The following is a 21,613-nucleotide window of genomic DNA, read 5'->3' as shown; positions in this document are numbered from 1 at the left end:
GTGAGCAATCTATTTGCTGGATCCCCGAACTGGCAGTACAGTGCAGGCTGTTACTAAAGTTCCTGCACCACCTGGTGGTCGTACCACCTCCCCACTCACCCCTCCCTGCTTGTTATATTACAAACCCCTCTGAGCAGCCCAATGATGCCACACCTTCTCCCACTTCTTGGATCACCCCTTGCTATCATATATGACTTGTTCCGCTATATAGCACCAATCCAAGTCAGCTTTCCCCTGATCCACACTCTGTGGCATAGCCGCCCCCCACGCCAGGGAAATATTCCTCGCGGCCATCATCGCCACCACCATTTTAAGTTCAAATAATTTTTATTAGGGTAAGCAGAATGGTCATTACAAAAAGTAATAGGCAATACAACATTGGCGATAGGAATAATAAGCTAGGATAACATTATTAAGTTACATCAAAATAAAACGTGAAGGGGAAAAAGAGGAAAAGGGTAATCAAAAAATAGTAAATGAGGCTTGGGATGAAAGTTGTACACTTGATGAGGCTTTGTACTTCAGGAGACAGTGCAAATACTAGCGAAAAGATAAGTATTAAAGAAAAAGAGGGAACAAAAGGCAATTCATGGGGGTTTCGAGACCTCTTGCTGCGATGGGGGAAGGTGAGATGAGCGTTTGGCGCATACATCCAAGTAAAGGGTAACAGGAAGCCACAACGCATGTCTTTTCGGGGCCAGGGTGATTGGATAAATAAATGCAGTATCTAATCTATGATTAAAACATACATTGAACCACCAAGCTTTAAACGTAATACCCTCAGAATTCTTCCAGTTAACAGTAATCTGTTGAAATGCAACAGCTAATAGCAAATCAATAATATGAACATTCATTTCAACTTTAGTCCAGGAAGAGGACAGTGAACCGAGGAATATGTCAGTGATAGAGAAAGGGATAGAGGTGTGAAAGATAGAATTGATTTGATCCCATACTTTGATCCAGAATGCTTTCGTGTGAGGGCGGAGGAAGAGCATGTGAAAAAGCGTGGCATTGGGGGCGGAGCAAGACCAACAAAGGTCTGGAGTTGCAGGGAACCTTTTGTGAAGAAGAGAAGGCGTGTAAAGGAGTCGATTGTAAAGAAAGAAAAGTGTTTGTGTGAGAGAAGCAGCTCTGGAGGACTTGCGAAGCTTAATCCAAATTTTATCCCATAAAGTGGTAGGCCAAGAGACTTCGAGTTCAGATTCCCATTGCGCCTCCACCGTAGTTTTGGGCCGGGGTGATGGAGGGTTGTGGAAGGAATGATAAATGGAAGACGCTGAGGGGTTGGAGCGCAATTGAGAGTGTAAAGAGGAAGCCAGTGAAGTAGAATTCGTAATTGGAGGAGAATGAGAAAGGGAATCGTATGCGGACGTGACCGCAGTCTTGAGTAATATATATTTGTGGGCAAAAGAGGATGGGAGAGAGAAAGTTCGGCTTAGAATAGGGAACGGAGTGAAGACAGAACCAGTAAAAAGTTGGGAAACCCATATTAAACCACGTTGCCTCCAGGATTTCCAGTAGAAGGGCTTGAATTTGATAAGAATACTGCTATTATACCAAATCGTAGAAGTGAGAAGGTCAGCGATAGAAGAGGGAGGAGGTGGGGTGATGGCTAAAAGTAGTTTCGCGGTGTATTTGTGGATTGGAGTGGATACAAATTGGGGTTTGCGAGAAAAGGAGAGATACTCGGCAAAGGAGAAGGGAGAGAGAGAAAGGTGCTCAAGGTTAGCCCAAAGGGGAAGGGGTTCGATAGGATCTTTAAGCCAGATAGCGGCCTGTTTTAGAAGGAAGGCTTTATGATAAGCAGGAAAATTTGGGAAATTAACCCCGCCTTCCACTTTGGGGAGGCGCAATCTGGATAAGGACATGCGCGGTTTTTTCCCAGACCATAAAAAGGAGGTTAAGGTGGTGTTGATTTTGGCAAAAAATTTGGCAGGAATGGAAACGGGAATATTCGAGATGGTGTAAAGGACAATTGGGGAGAGCATCATCTTAATAGTGTCAAGTCGGCCCCACCAGGAAAGGTATAAGGGATGCCACCTGGAGGTGAGTTCGGATAACTTCTGAATGCATTTAGTAAGACATAAGGAGATAGTATCCGAGACAGAAGGGGCAATATGTAAACCGAGGTATTTTATATGGGATGGGCTCCATTTGAAATTAGAAGCCACAAAATCAGGTTTAAAGGTGAATTTGGTGAGGGGTAGAATTTCGCATTTGTCGTTGTTCAATTTATAACCGGAAAGGTGAGAATATACATTAACTTCAGCAAGAAAAGCTGGGATGGAAACCGATGGGTTTGAAATGAAAAGTAAAATGTCATCAGCATAGGCAGCTAACTTGATTTGCGAGTGGGATAGAGGGAAGCCGTGAATGTTTGGATTTTGACGTAATTTAGATAGGAAAGGTTCAAGAGCAAGGTTGAAAAGAAAGGGGGATAGGGGACATCCCTGTCGTACTCCTCTGCCAAGGTTGAAAAAGGAGGAGATTAAACCATTAGCACAGACCGCTGCTCTAGGGTTTGCGTAAAGAAAGGAGATGAGGGAAATAAAATTAGGGCCAAACCCAAACCATTTTAATGCGGAGAATAGGAATGACCACTCTACTCTATCAAACGCCTTCTCGGCGTCAAGAGCAATTGCGGCTAGGGAATTGCTGAAGCGTGATGATTTAGATAATACGTTAAAAAGGAGTCTAGTGTTGTCTGATATGAAGCGTCCTTTAACAAATCCAGATTGCTCAGGGCCTAGGAGTTCTGGGAGAAAGGAGTCTAATCTGATGGCTAAAGATTTGGCATATATCTTGTAGTCAATGTTAACCAATGATATCGGTCTGTAATTCTTACAGTGTTGAGTGTCTTTCCCCTCTTTTGGTATAATACAAATATAAGCGTCAGAAAAAGTGCCGGAAGAGGCTCCGTTAGTTTTAAAAGACTCCAAAAGGTGAAATAATTTGGGTAGCAGAAGGGTAGCAAAATGCTGATAAAATTCGACAGTAAAACCATCACGACCTGGGGCTTTGTCTTTCTTAAGAGATTGAAGCGCTGTGTGCAATTCATGAACGGTGAGGGGAGTTTCAAGGGAGGTGAGGTCAACGGGAAAGTTAGAGGGAGGTTGAATGCTTGTGAAGAAAGTGGAAAGAGAGTGCTCAGAAGGTTGCGTGCCAGAAGAGTAAAGTGTGGAGTAAAAACGGGAAAATTCCTCTAAAATATCCGCATCTTTGTGTTGCAGGACTAAATTAGCATCAAAAACAGATTCAATATTCAGCTTATTTTGTTTAACCTTCAAATAGTTAGCGAGAACTATCCCCGCCTTATTCTTCCCACCATAAAATTTCGAGCTGGATTTCAGTAAGTACAATGATGCATCATCAGTGGACTGTTTGTTATAATTCATTTTCGCATTAACAAGAGCTGTCAAACTTTCCTGGGTGTGAGAGGTGTAAAAGGCATGTTCCAGAGCTTTGATCTGAGATAAAAGATCCCTGGTACGTTTACGGGCAAGGCTGCGCTTTGTAGCAACATGTCTGAGGATAAAGTCTCTAGCTGCAGCTTTATAAGCGTCCCATATAGTGTGGGTAGCTAAGGTAGGGGTGTCATTTATAACAAAAAATTCGGTGGTGAACTCAATAAAGGAGGACGTAAATTTGGGATCAAGAAGGAGGGTATTATTGAAACGCCACCGTTTGGGACCAGTGGATTTGGGTAAGATGTCAATGTTAATCAGAACCGGGGCATGATCCGAAAACACAATGGGGCCTATGTCAGCTTGGGTGAGGGATTGGGATAGATGGTGAGAGAGAAAAATATAATCAATACGTGACTGGGATTGGTGAACAGGGGAGTAGAATGTAAATTCTTTGCTGGTTGGGTTGCAGAGTCGCCAGGCGTCTACTAGTTTGTGCTGAGAAATGACATGTGTAAATAGCTTATGGGATTTATTAGGGACAAACAAAACTTTGGAGTTTCTGTCTAAGAAGGGATCCAACGGCAGGTTGCAATCACCTGCTAGAATAAAGTTGTCTTCAATGGATTGAGTAATGCGAGAGGCGAACGCATTCCAAAAAGTAGGGTTTCCACCTGTGGGGGCATAAACATTAAGCAAGGATAAAGGGACACCCTTAGAGGAAAGTTTGACATGTAACCATCTGCCATCGGGATCAGATTCAGAATGCAATACAGAGTGAGAAAAGGACTTTCGAACTAGCAAAACAACACCATTTCTTTTGCCATCCCCGGGAGCTGAAAAAACCTTTCCCACCCAACCTCTTTGAAGCTTAGCAGCGTCAGTATCAGATAAATGGGTTTCTTGAAGAAAGGCTATATCTACATTCAGTTTAGCTAAATGGGAAAGGATCTTTTGTCTCTTGATAGGTGAGTTTAAACCTTTAACGTTCCAAGAAACAATGCGTACTGACATTAAGAATAAGTAGAGAGAGGGAGTGCAAATACGAAATGGAAAAAAGCCTCAGATACATCGAGAGAGGAGGAGTGTGAGAAAAAAGAAAAAGAAAGCCTGAAAAAAAGAAGGACAGATAGAAGAGAGTGAAAGAGGACAATGGAGAAGAGGGGCGCTGGGAAATGAAAAGAAAATCGTGATGAGAGGATAAAAGTCAGCTGAGCAGAAAAGAATATAAGGCAAGAAGAGAAGTAGGCCATAAATGTCGGAAAAAGAAGATAATTTGGAAAGAACCATAGAATGTTACACAAGAGTAAAGAGGGTGTAGCATAGGGCTGTAAAATAAAACTAGAAAAAGGGAGGGGATGTAGAATAACAATAAGAGAGTGGAATATTAGGATCAAAAATAAGAAGAAGAGTGGTTTGTAAGAGGGCGATGTTAAAGGATGAAACTGTCGCCATGTAAAAATCAAGACAAGAACATATAAAACAATAGGAAGCATGTCAACAATGGAAGAGGGAGAAAAAATAGGTCGATACTTACAAGGGATCTTGGGAAGTGGATACGTTCAGAGGACTGAACACAAGGAGAAAAACGGAGATGAGAGGAGGGGGGGAAGACCAACCAACGGTAGGTAGGTAGACGGGGCCACAAGACGTCCAACCGGAGAGACGTGACGGAATATAGGGAGGTGTTCTGCAAAAGGAAAACAATAATATTAGAACCAGGTGAACAACGTATTTCCAGGTGCATAAGGAAAAGGGATCAAGGAAAAGACAAGATTAAACATTTAAGTAACGAGAACGAACCAACACAGGCAACGAACATGAAAGGTATGCGATAGCTTAGGAACCTGTGGAAAAAAAAAGAACATCATAATATATTAAGAACTAGGAACCATAAGTTGTAAGGTAATCCAAAAATATCAACAACGAGAGTCAAGGTGGAAATGAAGAGGAAGGGCCAGAAAACTCCATGTCAGCTGTACCACAGGAATTCAGAAAACTTCGAAGTCGGAGAGGATCCTCAAAAGTCATAGTCTTGTTGTTATGTGTGACTTTGAATAAGCAGGGATGGAAAAGTCCATATCTGGCTCCAATGGAACGCAGTTCTGGTCTCATGTCGAGAAATGCTTTGCGGCGTGAAGCAGTAGCCTTGGCATAATCTTGGGCGAAGAATAAAGTGGAGTCCGACCATTTGATGTGAGGTATAGCTTTAGCCGCTAATAGAACCTTCAGCAAATCTGTGTATTCAAGAAAATACATAATAACACCTCTAGGCTTTGTCGTAGGAGAGATGGTGGAAGGCGCTCGACCGAGCCTATGTGCTCGTTGAATGTTAAGAGAAGTGCCTTCAGGAAGGTGAAGAAGTTTGGGCAGGAAGGATGTAAAGAAGGCAATGGCGTCGTTCCCCTCGCAACCTTCCTTCAGGCCGTAAAGGCGTAGGTTATTGCGCCTATTTCTGTTTTCAAGGTCCTCCACCTGCTTCTGGAGTGACGAGACTTGCGTTTCCATGTGGACAACTTTGGTAGTAGCTTCCTGGAAGGATGAGACTGATTTTTCCACCTTGGAGACCCTAGTATCCATTAGGGACCAATTGTCAGTCAAGGTTTGCAATTTGGAATTTGTCTCCTCCATGAATGGGCGCAGTGCTCTTATTTCCTCAAGGAGTAATTCTAAAGAAATAGCTGATGTAGGCTTTGGGGGAGAGGGCGGATGCTGTTTCAGTCTCTTGACGGCATTTTTCGACCCTGGTTGCGGGGGTGCATCCATGGTAAGAGATGGTTCACCAGTGGAGGACTCTCCAGAAGCGTCCAAATTAGCCAATGCAGTGAAAAGCTTTGAATTCTTTACCAGGGCCCTCCGCCATGAGAGCACTTAAGATAAAGTTTCAGCAATAAAGTGCGGGCTGGTGAGCACTGCAATCTTTAGGGATACACAACAGTCAATAGTAGGAGGAGCAAGCGCCAAATGCAACAAATATTCGAAGGAGTCAATGAATTGTGGCTGTAAAACTGAGGAAAGTCAAGTTGCTATATAGGCGACTCACAGCTGAGGGAGCAGGGAGCCTAAAATGGCTGCCAAGCCAATGCTAGTGAGAAGGCAAGACTCCGAGAAAAAATAGACGAAAAAACGGTTCCAAGAAAAAAGAATAGAATCACCTGTGAGGGTTCTGATGATTTGTCCTTATTTCCCGTTGAAATGCGGCATTTTCGGTGAAGCGCTGATGTCAGGAGGCTGTCACCGTCGCAGACTCGCTCCTCAGACGAGCGCCGTCTGAAATGACAAAATGGCGGCCGCGGCTGAAGTAAAGCCGCGACCGAAGGAAAACGGGAGCTGCTGTGCGAGGCTGAGGGAGCCTGGAAGCGGTAGACAGGTTAGTGGGGAGACGGGGCGTTCCGACGTCGTTCAATGTGCACCATTTCCTTCTGGGAAGAGTAGGACCGCCACAAAACTCCGGTGTAGACGGAGCTCTACCCCGGGACCTCCATCCGCATCGGGCGCTAAGCCACGCCCCCCATCGCCACCACCATTAGCTAGAGTTTTTGGTATTGCGGCCATACTTGCTCCCCTGTTACACACAGTATGTGCCATCTGGCATCTGTGGGGATTTCTTGTCCCAGAACATCTGACATAACCTGTATTACCTTCATCCAGTAACGATACACAAGAGGGCATTCCCATAGGATATGAGAAAAGGTACCTGTAGTGCCGCATCCCCGAATATATGTATCTGTGGGTATGCGTCCTAGTTTATGCATAAGTGTGCTAGTGGAGTAGGACCTGTGGAGCATCTGCAACTGTAGTAGCTTAAATCGTGCACGAATTGCAACTTCCCTTGGGCTTCCCATGGCTTTCACCCAATCATCATCCTCTAGTAACCCGACGTCAGACTCCCAGGCCTCTCTCAGTGTCTTTAAGGGGTCGGGTGAATTATTAACAATCTTTTTATATGTTAAGGATAGTGCCTTTTTGGGGATGGGGTCCAATAGAAGACAATCCTCCGATGGGCTATACTTCCCCCTCACGGATATGCGTGCGAAGTGCATGTCCTAATTGCATATACTTATATCGCTCTGTTTCCGCAAGTTGGAACTCCGACTGTAAGCTTTCGAATAATACGATCGCCGAGCCCCGCCACACATCTCCTAGGTGGGCTATGTCTAACAGTTTCCACTGACCAATGTACTATATTCTTAAACAGTTTTTGCAGAAGGATTGCTCCTTGACTCTCCTCAGCCTGGAAAGGCCAAGAGTGCACCTGTGGACTGAAAGGGTTCATGAAAACCAGAACTTTCGAATCTCTTTAACACTGCTAAATGAAATAAAGAGCGACGTATGCAGAGGCTATGTTAATTTTGTGGTCAGTCACAGGTGGCAAGGCACTGATGCTGTTGATGATCCACTACTTGGTAAGAAGTCTTGTGAATTATGCCAGTTAAGGTCTGCCCCTGCGCTAAGAATGTTCAGTTCTGCCTTAGTCACTACTTTTCAGTTGTCCCAGAAGTTTCCCATGATGAAAATGAACTATCTGGCTGACTACCCAGCAAATAAAGTCTGAGCTCCCATTTAGCACATACAGTGTAAAAGCAGCAGCTGAGATTGTTGTTTTTTTAGATTGTGCGCTACTACAAATAAGTGTGCCATATGGGAAACACCCACTGGGACAGAGAAACTTGGAAGCAGTCACAATGATGGACAGACGCTAGAGACGTTTTGACTAGGTACGGGAACAACTAAAAGACTAACACTGTAACAAAGATTCAATGACAATGTGAACAGCTATAGTACCACTCATTTCAGACTCTATTATACAGGAAACATCATTGGCCTTGGCAATATTGTGCTGTCACCTTTGTAGAGGCTGTGTGTCTGCCACACTGGTCCGATTACACTACAGAAAAATAGAATTAATAGGTTACAATGTATAACAAATCCACTGAAACAAATAAGATGTCCTAGATTCACTGTAACGTCTACAGTGTCCTATGGATATACATATATAGATGCCATTTTAAAGGGACATGGCTTTACGGCAGGAGCGGGTTATCTTCCTTAATATGGTTTCCATATAATTTAATGGCGATCTCAGGGTTCTATTACAAAAACCCCTGCAGAGGTGTGTAAACTCACCATGAAACCAAAGAGAATAATAAACTATGCACAAGGGATTATGTTAGACATACTTGGAATACCGGCAGGCACCGTACACAATGAACTCAAAAAAAGTACAGAATGCACAAAACATCTGTCACCATGGATCAAACGACTAACTCAAGGGGGCAGAGTCCATGAGTATAAAGCTCAAAGTTTTACAAAGTTTCCCCACCAGAAATAATGTTGCAAATAAATACCTACTTTTGAAGAGACAGCTTGAAACCGAGCTAATAAAACTATAATCTAGATGACAGCCAAGACATCTACACTTAACAATCCCTTAAACTAACAACTTCTGTCTTGGACACAATAAGCATCACACTTTTTCTTACCACTACCTCAGTAACATCATGTGTAGCAGATAGACGCTCTCCGACACCTGCCATTCATATTAATCCTATGAGTCCAGGCAGGTAAACAACCTTTACAACGCAACTTTTACCACGCAGTGCCTTTACAACGCAACTTTTACAACGCAAACCATTACAACGCATTGCGCTGGGGGGGCGCTCTAGGATAGGGAATGTGTTTAATGTACTATCCAACACCTTCCCTACTATCCACGGGGACTGGAGTTGGAATAGTAAATTAAACAATTCACTATCCAGCGCCTAAAAGCATTATGCTTTGTAAAGGTATTCGTTGTAAATACCGCGTTGTAAAGGCATGCAATGTAAAAGCATGCGTTGTAATGTCATACATCCGTCCAGGCATGATGTAAACCTCCCCAAAAAATGAATAAAAGGAATAGTGTTAATAGGAAATGCAAATAGAGGCAAAATAATGGTTGAATTTAGAATCTCCATGTTGATGAACAAAATACTAATTGGAGTGTGCTTGAACTGTTTCAGCGACAGGTCAAATTAGTAAAATTGGACTAATTTGTGAAAATCCTACATTGGTAGTTATCTATAAACAGAAAAGAAGCACTCCTGAAAGGGAAATTATTCTTTCGGATCAGTGAATAGCTGGTCCTTGCATTTTATCACATCAAACAATACACTTTACTTTCCCCTTAAAAGGCGAGGGATTCAGGTCCTTTGATATTTCACAACTACAGTCTCCTGCACAAACCCTAGATAAGGAAATAAGAAGGTTGTGAAGAGAAATTCAGATATTACTGTTTTCTGAAGGAGCATCTTCTTAACGCCAAAAAGAAATACATGATTTGAAAATGAATGTTGTGCACACACAAAGCCACCTGTATCATCAAAAGAACTCTTGATGCTAGCAAGAAAGTCTAGGTATTAAGTTAGGAAATGGGACATTTTGAGGGGAGGTTTATTTACAGTACAGTCTTACGTTAAATCGAGCAAATATGCTGGTGTGGAGCAATGAAAGGACTTCTTGCTTCTAATCGAAGCCAGGAGGAAGGTGATGTGCAATGTTCACGGTCTGCTTTGGCTCGCCCACGTTATAACAAGCCCTTCCATGGACAGGCTCTGCCTCTTGTTACCTTCACCTGACCGTCTTTTGAAATTAGATTTCAGTTTCGCGCATCAAAAGCAAAACGATCTGATTATGTGTGCGAGACGGATCTGTGAATAACTCCTAATAAATGCACGTGCTGTGGTGGGTTTCGATTACATGGTTCTTCAGCTGTGAGATAAAAGTTAATTAGTTCTGTAATTCTAAGCCATTTCCTCATAAATCACTTAAAAGGTTGGCACCTATGTCGTTAATTTATGTCTAATATCTGATCATTTGGTGTTACTCTGTATCTATATGCATGTAATATTGATTTCCCTTAATTGATTATGACGTCAGTCTTACGATTAAAAGAGAAAGAATTATTATATGGTGGAGGCAGAACAATTTCCATAAATATATTGGTGGACATTTTTTTTATCTCAGAATGACGTGGCTGTCTAAAGTGCCACCATAAAAAGTTGTTTTAGAACACACAGAACGAATGTTTAATCACGGGGATCATGACTACATTGCTATGTGCTTACTAAAACGGGAAATGGAATTAAAATATAGACATAAATCCCAAGTACAAAGCGCGGAATAGGATAGATTGTGTAAATGGATGCACGTAGAGCGAGCGAGTCATCCTCGAGGGAGCCAGCAGGTGTCGATAGAGGGAGCTATTGCTGTAAAGTAGTCCCTCGTGCAGTTCAATGCATGCATTGGAGTGGTGCAGACAAATACGACCATGTGACCAATTGCAAAAGTGAGAGATGAATACTCTTCTGGCTGAGACAAAGCCTCCAGCCAAAGCCTGAAATAGACCAGTCAATGTAAGACAGTGGTTGAAAGAGGAAGATAAGTAACCTATTCTATATGAATTGTAAGCAATAGGTGCCAGGTGGGGCCATCGTTGACTGAGTCAAGGAGCGAGGGTTGTGTGGAGGGCACCTGGCATGCACAACCTTAAGGTGAATGGCCCCATGTGCCAGAGAGGAGACCACCATGAACATTAGTGCCAAGTCAGCGTGAATGGACTTGTGAGTGCCGTGGCGGCGACCCCGTATGCCAGAAAGAGCCATAGGAGATTCTGAGGAAAAGGGTTCGAGCCGTCACCTGGGACCAAGAAATTGCTGCTTGTGACCAAACTGCGTTTGGTCCGCATATTGCAAACTGCACCAAAGAAAGCCAGAGGATCAAAGGACATCGCTGGAGCCGCGTTGGAGCAAGAAGATCAACCTCCCCCAGCGAAGGGAAGTGTAACTTACCATCAGATCATCGGAGCAGAAACAACCACAGTCAATCAATAAATCATAACATTTGTATAGTGCGCTACTCACCCGGAGGGGTCTCAAGGCGCTGGGGGAGAGGGGTCTTTTACTGCTCGAAAAGCCAGGTCTTGAGTTGCTTCCTGAAGGAGAGATGGTCCTGGGTTAGCCGGAGGTGGATGGGGAGGGAGTTCCATGTCTTGGCTGCCAGGTAGGAGAAGGATCTTCCTCCGGTGGTGGCTCCGCGGATGCGTGGAACGGCGGCGAGGGCGAGGCTGGTCGATCGTAGCTGGCGGGTGGGAGTGTAGAATGTCAGGCGGTTGTTGAGGTACTTGGGGCCCAGGTCGTGGAGAGCCTTGTGTGCGTGGGTGAGGAGTCTGAACGTGATCCTCTTGCTGACGGGGAGCCAGTGCAGGTCTCTCAGGTGGCCGGAGATGTGGCTGTGTCGGGGGATGTCCAGGACGAGTCATGCGGAGGCGTTCTGGATGATTGGAGTCTTTTCTGAAGTTTGGCTGTGGTTCCGGCGTAAAGGGTGTTTCCGTAGTCCAGTCGGCTGGTGACAAGAGCCTGGGTGACCGTCTTCCTGGTTTCGGTGGGGATCCATCGGAAGATCTTTCGGAGCATGCGCAGGGTGTTGAAGCATGATGATGAGACGGCATTGACTTGTCTGGTCATCGATAGGGAGGAGTCCAGGATGAAGCCCAGGTTACGTGCGTGGTCTGTTGGCTTGGGAGTGGTGCCCAGGGAAGGGGGCCACCAGGAGTTGTCCCAGGCGGAGGGTGATGATCCCAGGATGAGGACTTCCGTCTTGTCTGAGTTCAGTTTCAGGCGGCTGTTCTTCATCCACTCGGCGACGTCTTTCATCCCTTTGTGTAGGCTGGTTCTGGCGGTGGCGGGGTCGTTGGTGAGGGAGAGGATCAGCTGGGTGTCGCCAGCGTAGGAGAGGATGTTGAGGTTGTTTTGGCGTGCGATGGCTGCGAGGGGGCTCATGTAGATGTTGAAAAGGGTGGGGCTGAGTGATGATCCTTGTGGTACGCCGCAGATGACTTCGGTGGTCTCGGATCTGAACGGGGGGAGGCGGACTCTCTGGGTTCTTCCGGTGAGGAACGAGATGATCCACTCCAGTGCCTTCTCTTGGATTCCGATGTTGCTGAGGCGCTGCACTAGGGTGCGGTGGCAGACAGTGTCGAACGCTGCGGAGAGGTCCAGGAGGATGAGGGCCGCTGTTTCCCCGTTGTCGAGTAGGGATCTGATGTCGTCAGTGGCTGCGACGAGGGCGGTCTCAAAGCTGTGGTTGGCTCAGAAACCGGACTGCAAGTGGTCAAGGGATCCGTTCGTCTCGAGGAAGGCGGCAAGCTGTCTGTTGACGGTCTTCTCGATGACTTTGGCAGGAAAAGGGAGGAGTGAGATGGGGTGGAAGTTCTTGAGGTCGGTGGGGTCCGCTGTTGGTTTCTTCAGGAGGGCGCTGAGCTCGGCGTGCTTCCAGCTCTCTGGGAAGGTGGCGGTGTTGAAGGAGGTGTTGATGATGTCCCGGAGTTGGGGTGCGATGATGGAGTCGGCCTTGTTGAAGACGTGGTGGGGGCAGGGGTCGGTTGGTGATCCGGAGTGGATGGTGTTCATCGTGCGGGTGGTGTCTTCAGTGCTGACCGGGGTCCAGGCGCAGAGGGTGGTGGTGGGGGCGTTGGTTCGGAGGTTGGGTGCGTGGTCTGTGCGCCGAAGCTGTTGTGTATGTCGGCGATCTTGCTGTGAAAGAACGAGGTGAGTGAGTCGCAGAGGTCTTGCGAGGGAGTGTTGTCGTTGTTTCTGGTGCTGGGGTTGGAGAGCTCTTTGACGATGCTGAAGAGTTCCTTGCTGTTGTGGGCGTTGTTGACCAGTCGTTCTTTGAATGCTGTCTTCTTAGTGGTGCGGATCAGCTGGTGGTGTTTGCGGGTGGCGTGCCTGAGAGCAGTCATGTTGTCTGAGGTCTGGTTGTAGCGCCAGGCTTTCTCGAGGGTGCGGCAGTTCTTCTTGGAGTTCTTAAGTTCGTCGGTGAACCAAGAGGCTTTCTTGCTGCCGGGTCTGCTGGGAGGGGTCTTCAGTGGAGCGAGGTCGTCTGCGCAGTTGGTGATCCACTGTGTGAGGTTGCTGGCTGCTTCGTTGGGGTCCGTTGTGCTGGCGGGAGAGTTCTGGCGGAGGGAGGTGGTGAGCTGGTTGGCGGTGATCTTGTTCCAGCTCCTGCGAGGAACCTGTTGCGGGTGGTGGTGGGTCGTTGTTTTTCTGAAGCTGAAGTGGACGCAGCTGTGGTCAGTCCAATGAAGTCCGGTGGAGTGGCTGAAGGAGATGTATTTGCTGGAGGAGAAGACGGGGTCAAGCGTGTGGCCGGCGTAGTGGGTGAGTGTGTTCACCAGTTGCTTGAGTCCGAGGTTGGCGAGGTTGTCCAGCAGGGTGGTGGTGTTGCTGTCCGTGTTGTTCTCCAGGTGGAAGTTGAGGTCCCCTAGGAGGATGTAGTCAGCAGAGGGGAGGGCGTGCGGGCTGATGAAGTCTGCGATGTCTTTGCTGAATTGTGTGCGTGGTCCCGGGGGTCTGTAGATGAGGGTGCCTCTGAGTGTGGTCTTCGGGTCGGTGTGTATCTGGAAGTGGAGGTGTTCGACGGCGGTGAGGGTTTCGTCGGAGTTGGTTGTGATGCGGATGGTGTTCTTGTGTACGATGGCGATTGATTCTCCAGTCTGGTTGATGCGGTCCCTCCGGGTGATCTTGTATCCGTCCGCGATGGCGATGTCCGGCGCTGAGGAGGCGTTCATCCAGGTTTCCGTGAGGAAGGCGACGTCTGGTGATGTGGTGTCGAGGAGATTCCAGAGTTCCACGGCGTGTCTGTGGACGGAGCGGGTGTTGAGCAGGATGCACTTGAGGTGGTTGCTGCTGGTGATCGGCTTTGCGGGTGCGGTGCAGGTCCGGAGGCAGGTAAATTAGGAGGCTCGGCAGGTTGAAGGGTCAGTGTGTGCGCCTCGGGGTGGCTTGGTAGCAGGCGGCGGGTCGGCCGGCGTTGAGTGCGTGGAGGGTGGCAGCATCGTAGTTCCGGCGGGTGGGCTGGCATCAGCGGGGGCCAGGTGTTCTGACGCTGGGCGCGGTCCAGGCGCGGACGGGAGCAGACGGGCTTGCCTTTGGCACGCCTTCGGAGCACAATCGGCGCGCCCGCTGCGCGTGAACACTGCGCATAAGCGCAGTCCCCGCCATATATGGCGAAGTGGGAGGGAGGAGCAGCTGGGAGGCGGGAGCGGGGTGGCGAGTGAGGGTCGGGGAAAAGGAAGGGGGCGGGCCGCAGGGGTGCAGCGGCGGGGAAGAGGAGTGGCGGGAAAAGGAGAGGCGGGAAAAAAACGGCGGCACCGGCAAGGGGGGAGGCCTGAGGGCAGAGTCCCCAGCAGGCAGCGGCTAACCACGGGCAGGAAGCAGTGGCAGGAGTAGGCAGCAGTGGTGACCTGGCACGCGGGGGCCGTGCGGTAGGTGGAGCCACATGGAGGGGTCACAGCTCACTGCCGCGCGGTCCCCGCCATATATGGCCAAGTGGGAGGGAGGAGCAGCTGGGAGGCGGGATCGGGGCGGCGAATGAGGGTCAGGGATAAGGAAGGGGCGGGGCCGCAGGGGGGAAGCGGCAGGGAAGAGGAGTGGCGGGAAAAGGAGAGGCGGGAAAAAAACGGTGGTAGCGGCGAGGGAGGAGGCCTGTGGGCAGAGTCCCTAGCAGGCAGCGGCTAACCACGGACAGGAAGCAGTGGCAGGAGTAGGCAGCAGTGGTGACCTGGCATGCGGGGGCCGCGCGGTAGGTGGAGCGACATGGAGCGGTCACAGCTCACTGCCGCGCGGTCCCCGCCATATATGGCCAAGTGGGAGGGAGGAGCAGCTGGCAGGCGGGAGCGAGGTGGCGAATGAGGGTCGAGGAAAAGGAAGGGGGCGGGGCCGCAGGGGGGCAGCAGCAGGGAAGAGGAGTGGCAGGAAAAGGAGAGGTGGGAAAAAAAACGGCGGTAGCAGCAAGGGGGGAGGCCTGAGGGCAGAGTCCCTAGCAGGCAGCGGCTAACCACGGGCAGGAAGCAGTGGCAGGAGTAGGCAGCAGTGGTGACCTGGCACGCGGGGGCCGTGCGGTAGGTGGAGCGACCTGGAGGGGTCACAGCTCACTGCCGCGCGGTCCCCGCCATATATGGCCAAGTGGGAGGGAGGAGCAGCAGGGAGGCGGGAGCGGGGCGGCGAATGGGGTCGGGGAAAAGGAAGGGGGCGGGGTCGCAGGGGGGCAGCAGCGGGGAAGAGGAGTGGCGGGAAAAGGAGAGGCGGAAAAAAAACGGCGGTAGCGGCGAGGGGGGAGGCCTGATGGCAGAGTCCCTAACCGGCAGCGGCTAACCACGGGCAGGAAGCAGTGGCAGGAGTAGGCAGCAGTGGTGACCTGGCACGCGGGGGCAGTGCGGTAGGTGGAGCGACCTGGAGGGGTCGCAAGAACCAGCCAGTAGCATGGCTCGGAGGAGAGAGTCTACTCCTGCCGGGTGCTGCAGCTTGCAACCATGCACTGCCCAACAATGCGATCCAGAGTAAGACTTTGCTGCGCCGCTGAGGCGTTCCATACCAATGGAGCGGGTAAGCCACAAACTGGGCCTTTGTAGCCCCCGAGAACATACTGCAACCGGTACTGTTACCCCATCACCACTTGTGACTGAACTTCTTAACTGAGTCAGAGAGAAAAACTCTTGAGTACAGCCTGATAGTTTATATTCCCTAGATGTGGCCAGCAGTTAACGGGGAATAACATCGATCCCATTGCACTAAAGTTAGTGGGACAGGGAGTGGACTGACAACTACTAGAGCTCAAGTGGGATTGTGTTATTGCTTTTGAATGTTGTTCACCTTTTTATGCACAGAATTAAAATACTTATTTTTATGTAATAACAAGTATTTGACTGGTCATTGCTATATTGTTCGCGCTGCTTGCATGTTGAGTTAAGAGTCATGTTCACTGATCTGTATCGGTGCCTCCGCTGAAGGAACCTTGACTGCTCGTCTGATGCTACCTAACTGAGAGTCCGGTGCAGAAGGGGTGCTTGGCCAGTTGAGCAGGATCCACAGTAGGTCAGGTTCCAGGACATCAGGAGTAAAAGTCGTCAGTCACCACGGGTGGGCCCAGTAACTCTCGCTTGCCCTGTGGCCCACTGAAAGGGGTTCTGACAATTGACGGCAGTGGTGGGATGCCTAAAAGATACAGAGGTGGTATTGACCATTTCCAATTTGTATCAGTCCTGCAACAAGTTCATTCTTTTTCATGCGCAAAGGGGAAACACATAGGCAATGGAGAATACAGGTTTAGGAATTTACCTTAATACCATGTCCATAGATCAAATGAATGATTTATGTAGGAACAAAGGTTGGAGGATTCCCAGGAGTATGGACAAAGAGGCCCCTGCTAATTTCATTAGGGACCAGTTTGAGATACAGGGTGAAAAGGAGGAGGATGTAGCTGTCTCTGGGAAGTGGACCATGCTAGGAACTCAAGAAGAGCATGTTGTGGATCCAGACTCTAGGATCCCCTTAGCACTGATATATCCCAGAAAACAGAAAAACCTCTGGGGCCAGCAACATTGACCACGTAAAATGGGTGTCCTTCCATCGCCCTCATCACAAGTACGCAACCTAGGTATCAGAATCGATGAGACTCTCAGCATGCACTCCCAGTCAGTTAAAGTTACAGCCACCTGTTTACCATCAGCAAATGGCTGCGAAAACTTTGCTGGATTCTACCAGAAGCGACCAGAAAAACCGTAGTCAATGTCATAATTACATCAAGGCTTGACTACAGCAATGTGCTTTATGTGGGAGCAAACTCCTCTGTAATCCACAGACTGCAGATGGCACAGAATGCTGCAGTTAGGCTCTTAAGTAGAGTCCCTAAGACCTCGCCTATTTCAACTCATCAACGCAAACTACACTGGCTGAATACTGAGAGCCAAATAAAATTCAAGACTCTCATCTATATGCACAAAATTAAATCTAGAAATGCCCCTAATTACCTACTTGCCCTGGCTAAGCCATATATCCCCTCCCGTAATCTTCGATCCGCCATCCAAGGAAGGTTTGTTATCCGTAAATTCAAACTGGCCCGGATGGGTGGCAAATTCTTTTCACACTTAGGGCCCTCACTCTGGAATTTCCTTCCCATCATTCTTCGAAATGAGACTAACTACATCACTTTTTGCAAGTCACAAAAAACGTGGTTGTTTGATAAATACAACTTTCCTGTCTATCCCGTGTTGACCTGCTTCTGCGCTGGGAAACCCTTTGTTGCGTAGCTGTTGCGCATTATAAATTTAAAAACTAAACTAAACTATACACAGTGTGTCCCCTAATGCATTTTCCAGAGTTTCACCAAGACACTCACCACCTTTAGTTTCTAGAATACCTAAGGTGAGTACACCACCTTGTATTCCAAGGGTACCATTGTCACCACTTCCAGGAATACATCTTTTGGGTGGGTTAAGTCAAGCAGAGACCTTGAGCTTGCAGTTGGCACTTTAGAAAGCTAAGGCTGAGGAAGATGAGAAAGCCAGAGCCTTAGAGAGGGAGAAGCTAAGACTAGCTCACCGGGGACAAGAGGACAGGAGGCAGGAAAGACAAGCGGAATGGACCCAGGAGGAGAGATTGAGGAGAAACAGAGAGAAAGGGAGAAAAATTCAGAGAGTGGGAGGTGAAAAAGAAGGAAAAGGAATGAGAGCTGGAAATAGAAAGGATAGCCATTGAGAGAGAGAAACTTAGAATGGCAGCAATGACAATTCCATCTGGGATAATCAACTCTACTTCCAGTGCAGGTCAAGTTGTAGGCCAAAGTTGCAAAAAATCTTGTGCACATGTTTGTGGAAGGTCAGGAAATGTTGTAATGGCTTGTGAGCTGAGGCCCCTTGTAAAGTGCAGGACTTAAATGAGGTGTCTAAGGCAGCTGCTTTTATGGGACGCATGCTATTTGAAGGGACAGCCATCATTGGAAGGATTCCTGTAGTAGACAGGCATTCTAAGAGGGAATGAAGAGAACTCTCATTAAGCAATTTGAGCTGAAACCAGCTCACTATTTGCCAGAATTCAGGGACTGCAAGAGAGTGTATGGTGCTCCATTTAAGACTTGAGTTCATGGGGGTATTGCGTGACTGGATTGAGTTGGCAAGAAGGATGGAAGTCAAGGTGTTTGAGTACCATACCCAGTTGATGGTGACAGAGCAACTCAAGGAAGAGAGCTCTACTCCACTTAGACAATATCTGTCTGATTTGACGGAGAGGGATCCAACAACACTTGCAGTGTAAGCTGATAAGTGGTTAGTTGACAGGGTCCACAAAGGGCTGGTGCAGCACTGTTCTAAGCAAAGGGTGAAAAGGAATCTCCACAGACTAGTTCCAAACTGGAGGATAAGAGCCAAGGTAATGCTCATGAGCTAGGAGGAGGGCCTTGAAATCATGGTAATGGTAATGGTGTGTCTGGGGGGGGGGTCATGAGAAGGGAAGGCACAGAAAGTCTTCTAAGTTCAAAGTGGTTATAGGAAAGTGCCCCTTTTGACATGGCTACCCCCACACACTTTTTATCTGGTATCTGGTGCAAATTTGACTGAAAGTGTATGGACATCCTGTTAACCAGGTCCCTAGTGCCAGTGTTCTTTCCCTAAACTGTATCATTGTTCAACAATTGCCACCCCTTTAGGATCCCATGTAAGTGGTACCTCAGGTACCTCGGGCTGTGGAGCTAAAGAGGGTTCCTAATGTCTCCAGCACAAATTGCTCAACCCTAAGGTGACCTTCCCCAAGCTCATGCAAACTGCCATTGCAACCTGCATGTGTTGGTGCTGAGAAAAAGGAAGAGTTTACATGGCACACCCTGTCTGCCAAACCAGGAAAACACTAGAATGTGGTATAAGTAAACGATCCCTACAGAAGGCCTTACAGCCCTAATGCAGGGTGCACTCTAGCCCATGTGTGGGCACATCTGCATGACTGGATGTGTCCCTGGGATATTTGAGCAGAGCCTGTACCCCAAGGTGTTTGATACAAAACACCTCCTCTTTATAAGCCCACACTGATGCCTCTGGAGAGTTTATTAAGCAATTCACCCAGAGCACATCTCAGAGGTACCTCCTGAAAAGCTACCACCAACCACTAGTGTGTTGACTGACTGGTCTCGACCAGCCACCCACTATAGAAAGGTATTTGATCTCCTGAGGTGAGAGTCTTCACACTCAGAGGCCAGGAGCAAAGACTGCTCTGGATCGAGGTATTCACACCTCCTCCACCTAGGATGTGCATTCCAGGGTGGGAAGCTTCAAAGGCCCTGCCTTCTTTGTTATGCAACTCAGGCCTCTCCCGATAGTGGAGATGCCCACCACCAGTCCTGCTCCCACTTTTGGAGGTAAGACAGGTGGGAAAAGGAGTAAAATTAGGAGGTGTGCCCACATTCAGCCAGCACCACTCCTAGGGCAAGCTAGCTGATGTGGGCCCCACTTTTCAGATCCATTCATCTTGTTTTGGATGTAATTAGCATTCTTGTGCCAGGGTTATATCCACTTCCCACAGGAATTAGTCATAAAGAGGATGTTGGTACCTTAAAGGTAGGTGGTCCATTGGCTACTACCTTCCACTCCTTGTAAACACCACTAAATTGAGCATTTAGTTAGCCCTCATGAACCCAAGAACACAGATTTAATGATCAAGAGAACAAGGATGAAGAAGAGTCACTGTCTGGCGAGAACTGCATCAGTACTGTGGACATTTGGGGCAAACCCTGCCTGTCTTCAGCCCTCTCTTGACAGTTGTGGCAGAATGATTTGTCCTGCAAGCTGGAGAACTACAAAAGCCTTGGGTAGCCTGCCAGCACTTTGAAAATCGCCTACAGTCTCCTTTGGAGTAGAGGAGCTGCTCCCCAGAATCCTGCAGGAACATACAAGCAGAGTCCTGTCCACCGCCTTGCAACTCCCTGGCCCAATCAACTCAGCAGATGACCAGGAAAAGGTACACATGCGCTGGAAGGTCAGATCTGTATTCCCACTGAGTGTGTAGACACCAGGACCAACTTGAGCTGTGCAGTACCAACCCCCGGGGTATCGGACACCCTGTACCAAACACTAATAGTGAGAGTCCAGTCCGGAGACCCATTGCACCAGGACCAAGCAACCATTGAGGGACCTCAGCATCACCCAGACCCACTTCCTGAGTGGCCCAGCTACCTTGATTTTGCCCCTGCCAGGTGTTTGTCGCTGACCACAAGGAGCATCTTTGCGCACAGAGCCCTGCCAACCTAACCACTCTGCACCCAAGCTGCCCAGCCTGGGTCCGGATGAGCCAGCTGCGCCCCTTGCTCCAAGACCCCTTGCAAAACAATTTGCCATTTAGGAGCTCCCACTGTACAGCCTGCTTTTGAGGGAACCCCCTTTCTGCAGCACGCTAGCTACCAACTTCACCAACACCCTGCTCCCGGCAACACCCGGACCGCTCCTGAAGAACTACTGGTAGTACTTTGAACCTTGGCCGACTACAACTCCAAGTCCTTGAAGGTGAACCCTTAAAACTGACTGTACCTACCGTTATGCATCTCTGACTTTCCCTGGGATTGCAGTGTGTATAGAGGTGCACAATTTAAAAAACTTTACTTTCCTGTATGAATTGCTATTGAAAACAATACTTACCTTTGAACGATGTTCTTGGATTTCAAACATATATAAAAAGAAGTGTTATTTTTGTAAATTGGTCTCAGATTTATTCTTTGAGTGTGTGTCTAAGTGATTGCCTCTGTGAGAACAACAAATGCTTACCACTACCATCTGATAAGCCTAACTGCTTGCCCACACTACCACAAAAGATAGTGTTAGTATTATCTTCTTTAGCCTTAGTAAACCAATTGGAGACCCACTTGACTCTCTGCACAGTGTACTTATTTTTAGTACTCTATATAGAGAGCCAGCTTCCTACAGTGGTGACTTGTTTGAAGAACCACAAGGTGGGACACTACAAGAGAGACTATCGAGAGAAGGAACTTGACACAACCCACCCATGATAGCAAGCATGTTACAGATGTTTGTAGGTAGCGGTGAGGGACTGGTTGCACTCTATATACTAGCTATAGACATTTGGGAGAGGGACCCAGATGCTCTGAAGCACACCCACCCCAACACAATGGGATTTGTGCAGGAAGGTAACATCAATGAGAGGAAAGTGCTTGACCTGAGGGATACTGAAGCCTTCTGCTCTCTGGTGGAGAGCATGTGCCTTAAGCCTGAGGAGATACTTCCTGAAACCAAGGATACAGGATCTGTAACCAGTTGAGAGGGCACGTAGTACCCAATTGCAAAGGTTAAAATTGACCTTCTGGCAAGGTGGACATGATTAATATTGGGGTAA

The sequence above is a fragment of the Lissotriton helveticus genome, chromosome 2_1 (assembly GCF_964261635.1).
Source record: "Lissotriton helveticus chromosome 2_1, aLisHel1.1, whole genome shotgun sequence".
Taxonomy (NCBI): Eukaryota; Metazoa; Chordata; class Amphibia; order Caudata; family Salamandridae; genus Lissotriton; species Lissotriton helveticus.
The sequence above is the reverse complement of the archived record's forward strand: the minus strand, read 5'-3'. Positions refer to the sequence as shown.